Raw genomic sequence first — 6,291 nt, forward strand, 5'->3', positions numbered from 1 at the left:
CTTTTCTCTTTTGGGATCCCTATAATGTGAATGTTATTACTGAGATTCCTTATGTCCATTCTCATTTTTTGATTTTTTTCTCCTGTTCTGCTTGATTGTTTTTATTTACTGTCAGGTTGCTGATCTGTTTTTCTATATTCTATAGGCTATTTTTTATTCCATTTACAGTATTTCTATTAAAGATTTTATTTATTCATTTCAGAGACAGAGAGTGCGAGCAGGGAGGGTCAGGGGAGGGGAAAAAGAATCCAAAGCAGACTCTGCACTGAACTCAGAGACTTACTCAGAGCTTAATCTTACAACTGTGAGATCACCACATGAGTTTTACTGACTGAGCCCCCAAGATGCCCCTATAGCATTTATAATTTCAAGTACTGAGTTCTTGATCATTAGTTCTTTTTTTTTTTTACATTTTTCTCTCTTTGTTTAGGGTTTTACTGGGGTCTTCCCCTCTTTCACACAGTTGAGTGAGTATCTTTATAACCATTACATTAAATTTTTTCCCTCAGCATATTACTTATCTCTGTTTTGTTTATCTCTCTTGCTGTAATTTTGTCCTGTTCTTTTGTTTGGGACACAGTCCTCTGTCTCATTTTGTCAGTGAAGGATCTCAACACTTAGATTCAGGCTGATGTAAGCCAGGCCTGAGGTACCAGCTTATAAAGTATGCAAATATATATATAATCCTTTGGGACTGTAAGCATAAGCCCCACTGACCACCAGAGCCAGGTGTTCTGGAGTTGTCCCTTGTGAATCAGTCAAGAAAATTGGGGCTTGAGGGAATTGCTCCTCAGATTGAAGCTTCCGAGTAAGAAACTGGCCTATTTCACAAAACATCTACATGGGTGGGGCACCTGGGTGGCTCAGTGGGTTAAAGCCTCTGCCTTTGGCACAGGTCATGATCCCAGGGTCCTGGGATCAAGTCCCACATCGGGCTCTCTGCTCAGCAGGGAGCCTGCTTCCCTCTCTCTCTGCCTGCCTCTCTACCTACTTGTGATCTGTCTCTCTGTCAAATAAATAAGTAAAATCTTAAAAAAAAAAAAAAAAAGTCTACATGGGTGTTTTATCCTGCTATCTGTGCAATGCCTTGATGACAGCCTGTCAAGAACTGTCTCTACAATTAGTTACAGTCTCTAGGACTCAGAAATGCAACTCCAGTTGGCCTCTAACTCCAGGCAATCATTGGGTATCTCCTGAGCTGCAGCTCCAAAAACCAGAGCACTAGACATAAAACCAGGGCACCTCTGGGAGATAGTGGCACTATGGAGCATGGCAGGGGGAGAGAGACAGTGTTCAGATGGCAGCTGTTGGTTGGAGCAAGGCAGTGGGGGAGCATAAAGATAGCACTCTGGAGTAAGGGTTGAGGGTAAAGCCTAGGATTTGGAGAAAGAAGATGGTGTGCATAGAAGGTGCCTACCAGGCTTTGTCTCTGGAGATTTTCCCAGAAGACCCCTAGATCCTAATTTAGATGCTTGCCCATCAGGTTGATGCTTTATAATTAGAAATGAGCTTCTTTTCCAAAGTGTGGGCATGATCAGCTGCTTCTGAACTGGCTCTGGGATGAGTGACTACAAATGTGTGGGTGTCTTTTAAGAGCCATTTCTCAGGGGGCACCAGGTGGCTCTGCCTTTGGCTCAGGTCATAATCCCAGATCCCTGGGATCAAGCCCCAAATCGGGCTCTCTGCTCCGTGGGGAGCCTGCTTTCTCCTCTCTCTCTGCCTGCCTCTCTGCCTACTTGTGATCTCTGTCTGTCAAATAAATAAAAAAAATCTTAAAAAAAAAAAAAAAGCCATTTCTCAGATCACTATACCCTTCCAGGCATCACTGAAGTAAGCCGTGTTTCTTTACAAAGCTAGATGTTTGGGGAGCTTTCAGGTAAGGTTCTTAAAAATTGGAGTTCCTGATGTGGGGTTCAGAGCCTTCATTCCATGGGAGAAGCTCTGAGTTTTTAGTTCCCTCCTGTACTATAGATAGGTGTTGGAGCACCTGGGTGGCTTAGTTGGCTAAGCCTCTAACTCTTGATTTTGACTCACATCATGATCTCAGGGTCATGAAATTGAGGCCTGCATCAGGCTCCATACTCAACATGGAGTCTGCTTAAGATTCTCTCCCTTTCCCTCCACCCCCCCGACCCCATTCTCTCTCTCTCTGTCTCTCAAAAAAAAAAAAAAGAGTTTATGGTGGGATTGTATCACAGTTTCTTTGATATATTTTTTTTAATAGTATGCCCAATGTATAATTGTTGCTTTCATAGTTTTAGATTTTTTCAGAGGGACTTATTCCAAATAGCTATAGATTCAACAGTTGGGAAGAAGGTGAATTCATGATCTTTCTATGTTGCCATCTTGAATTGGCAACATCAGTGCTTTGATATCTTATGTGATTAACTTACTAAATTCTCTTATTAGTTGTAATCATTTATAGAATTTTCTTCACCTTAACCATCAAGACTAAATTCCATCTATAAATTTTTTACTGATTTCACTATCCATATGTTTTTCTCCCTTTTTTTTTTTTTGTTTTTCACAATCTATTCAAAATGAGCTACCCAAAATTATTTTACTTTTATGGAATAAATTAAGTTTTTGCAGCAGGCTGCTTTTTTTCTGTGATGGGTCTTTTCTGCTGGCATCTTTCCAGTTGCTAGTTTCTTGGCAACTGCAACCCTTTTTCCCACCAAAGAGTTATTCTGCTTCTTAACACCTATAACCTTCTATTTCTTCCCTACCAGTGGTTACTTGCCTCGAACCCCTTCTCATCTGATTTGGCTTCTAGTGCTGCCACAACTTTATCCACCCAGAGATTGTGATTTTTGGCCTGGTGAAGAGTGCTGTTCTGGTTTACAGTCTTTGAATATGAGTTTAGCTTCAAACATCATTCTCAGATTTTTCAGTGGATTCTTCTTTAAGACTCTATGATGAAATTTTTGTGTTGTTCTAAGAGGGATCTGTGGATCTTTGTCATTTTGAGATTCTGTTAAGGTCTGTTTTGAAAATTGTGTGGATAGAAGATTGTATTTACTCTTGAGGGCAAATCATCTATCTTAAAGAAAGCACTTTTAGTCCAAATGTAGAAACATTCCACATGCTCACCAGGAGTAATTTTCAAAATGTTCAGTTTACATTAAGCAGAGTAATTCTCAAGATGTTTCTGAAAACCTTGATGACACTTGCCTTTAGTGATGATTCAGAGCCCCCTGCTCTGCATACAATGACCACTTCTCATTTTGCTTTTGCAGCTTCTATTTGCTGAAACACATGGAACTTTACAATATCATTCTAGGCCCTAAGTTTCTTAAGAGGCAAAGTAGACTCCATAGTCATCTCTTAGCTTTCAACTTTATTTTCAGGCACCAAAGGAAATTCAGGAACTTCCTCAATATGATGACTTTAAATGCAACCAGGACTGGTAAGGCCAAAGCAGCCAGGGCAGAGCAGAGGACATAACACTTCTGTGTTGTGTTCATTCTGTTTCCAATGGTGCAAGGTTTTGGTTGGTGGAAACATTGGGTTTCACAACACATCTCCAAAAGCACTCTGGATGGAACTGTGAGTCACACCATCTTGAATTCTGGGAATTCAAGGCACACTCTCTTCATACCCCAACACTGAGCACTGGTTTGATGCCCTGCCAATTGACTTACAACATAGTGCTGTTTTTGTTGCACAAGCTGAACAAAGTTCACAATATCTGGTCAAATGGAAACCTTGAACACAGCAGGCAGTTACATTTTTGCCAGATAACTTCCCCTCTTTGGAATAAACTGATATCAGTTGTTGCCCCACACCATAGTGGGGGAACCACTACACTCCTCTCAACCCAGTAATTTCCACAGGAAAAGCTGTCCCCTATCCTACTGGGCTAGCTAGAACTTTTTTTTTTTTTAATTTTAAGATTTTGTTTATTTACTTGAGAGAGCGAGAGAAGCAGGCTTCCTATTGAGCAGAGAGCCTGACATGGGGCTCTATCCCAGGACTCCAGGATCATGACCTGAGCCAAAGGAAGATCCTTAACCAACTGGCCACCCAGGCACCCCTGGCTAGAACTTCTTAAATATATATTAAAAACAAGTGATATCAGGATTCTTCATTTTATTTTCTATTTATATTGAGCATTTTAATATTTCATTATTGTATCTGAGGAATACTGTAAGCTTTTATAAAACATTTTATCAGGTATCTAATTTATCTATTGCAGTATAACAAGTTACTTTAAAAATTAGTTCCTTAATATAATTGCCACCTCCTTTTTCTGCCACTTCTGGTGCTGTTTCTGTGCTCCTTTGGTGCAGAGCTGGTACCTCTTTATAAAGCAGCAGCTGAGGACCCTCTAGCACATGCCATGGCCTACAAAAAAGCAAAGGAAGGAGTCCAAACTGAGAATAGTGATCATATTGATTTGAAGGTTACCACCTTCTGTGGTGTAGTTTAAAATTAAGAGAATATACTACTTAGTAAACTAATGAAAGCCTATTGTAAATGACAGCATTTGTCCATGAGGCTGATCAGATTTCAATTTGATGAGCAGCCAGTCTATGAAACAGGCACACCTGCACTGTTGGAAATGGAGAATGGAGATAGAATTGATGTGTTCCTGCATCAGATGGGAAGTGTCTACTAAAAAGGAACCCTGCTACTTCAAAACCCCTTCCTCCAGACCAAAAAATATTCTCAATTAGAAAACCACAAGTTGGTTCCACCACATTCTGACTTACTACAATGTAGTTTTCTCTATTCTTTCATTTTTCCCTTCCCCCATTCATTTATTGTACATAAGGTAACTGTGTATGTGCACAAGCGTATTACAGTTTGTAAAAGTAAATGGCCAATCATATATTTTGATTAACATCAAAAGGAGAAGGAATGACCTAAAAATACTGGTTCTGTGAAAATACCCTCTTTTTCCATTAGTGCTATGCTCATTCAGCTCTTATCTTTATATTCTAGTAAGTTATTTTGCTCTCAGTGTTTAACAGTAACAAAAAGAACATCAAAATCCTTGCCTATCTTGTTCAATTGGAGTATTTTAATGTTTTTCATTTATCATTATAAAACCAAAGATGATTTTATAACTTTATTATACATATCTATTACATGTAGGGCAATCTGTCTTTAAGGATAAATTACTCTAAAAGAAATGAATTCCAGGTAGTTTTCCCTTCATGTCAATCATTTTATTTAAATAATCTTCTTATTTAAAATGAAAAAAAAAATGTCTCAAAGCAACATAAAGTATATTATTTCATATTACTTATGGGGTATGAATCTTGGAGCACCTTAGGAGTATGATTATGGCTTCTCATAAAGATGTATTCAAAATATCAACCATGAATATGGTCAAAGTGTCAATCAGGGCTCTAAGCACCTAGATTGGAGTTGGAGTATCAGCTTCCAAAATGGCCAATTCATATGGCTGGCAAGTTGGTGCTTGTTAGATGGAAACTTTAGATCCTTTCCACATAGACTTCTCTGTAAGATTGCTTGAATGCCCTTATGACGTACCAGCTGGCTGCCGTTAGAGTGAGCAATCTAAGAGATAGCAAAGCAGGAGACAAAATGTTTTTATGACAGCCTTCCAATCATATAATGTTATTTCCACAATATCTTATTGCGGCCCAATACATTGTAAGAAGTAATTATATAAGTGCATGAATACCAGAAGGTAGGGATCAGGGATGTCTGGTCCGGGTGGCTCAGTCATTTGAACATCTGCTTTCAGCTCCAGTACTGATCCTGGGGTCCTGGGATTGAACCCTGCATCAGGCTCGCTGTTCAGTGCGAAGCTTGCTTTTCCCTCTCCCTCTGCCTGCTGCTCCCTGTGCTGTGTTCTCTCCAAATAAATAGATTAAATGAATGAATGAATAAATAAATAAATAATTCTTTTTTTAAAAAAGGGATTATGGGGGACCATTTTAGACTAACTGCTATATCAAATTAGTATCTATCTTCTATGAATAGTTTTGTCCTATTTTATCAAATTCTTTATCAGCATTTGAAGTGATCATGAGATTTTCTTTAATATGTAAATATAATTAATTACTTTAGATGATTAATAATCAACCAATCTTATATTTTAGATATATCCCAAAATCATATGATATAAAGTACATATTTGGAATTACTTTTGAGTATTTGCTAGAACTAACAAAGCCATCTGGGCCAGTTATTTCTTTTATAGGTAAATATTACTATCTTTTTAATACCAAGCATTCTGTTCAGGTTTTCAATTTCTTTTTTCTTAAAATTTTAAGTTGTCCACTGTAGTCTCATAAAGTTGATGTTATTCGTATT

The 6,291-nt window shown here is 38.4% G+C and overlaps 2 pseudogenes; one reads left to right on the plus strand and one right to left on the minus strand.

Annotated features, from left to right (window-relative positions):
• Positions 1 to 2,578: 2,578 nt before the first annotated feature.
• Positions 2,579 to 3,795, minus strand: LOC125095582 (60S ribosomal protein L4-like; annotated as a pseudogene).
• Positions 3,796 to 4,342: 547 nt separating this feature from the next.
• LOC125095913 (small ubiquitin-related modifier 2-like) lies at positions 4,343 to 4,621 on the plus strand (annotated as a pseudogene).
• Positions 4,622 to 6,291: the final 1,670 nt, after the last annotated feature.

The sequence above is a fragment of the Lutra lutra genome, chromosome 3 (assembly GCF_902655055.1).
Source record: "Lutra lutra chromosome 3, mLutLut1.2, whole genome shotgun sequence".
NCBI classification, from domain to species: Eukaryota; Metazoa; Chordata; class Mammalia; order Carnivora; family Mustelidae; genus Lutra; species Lutra lutra.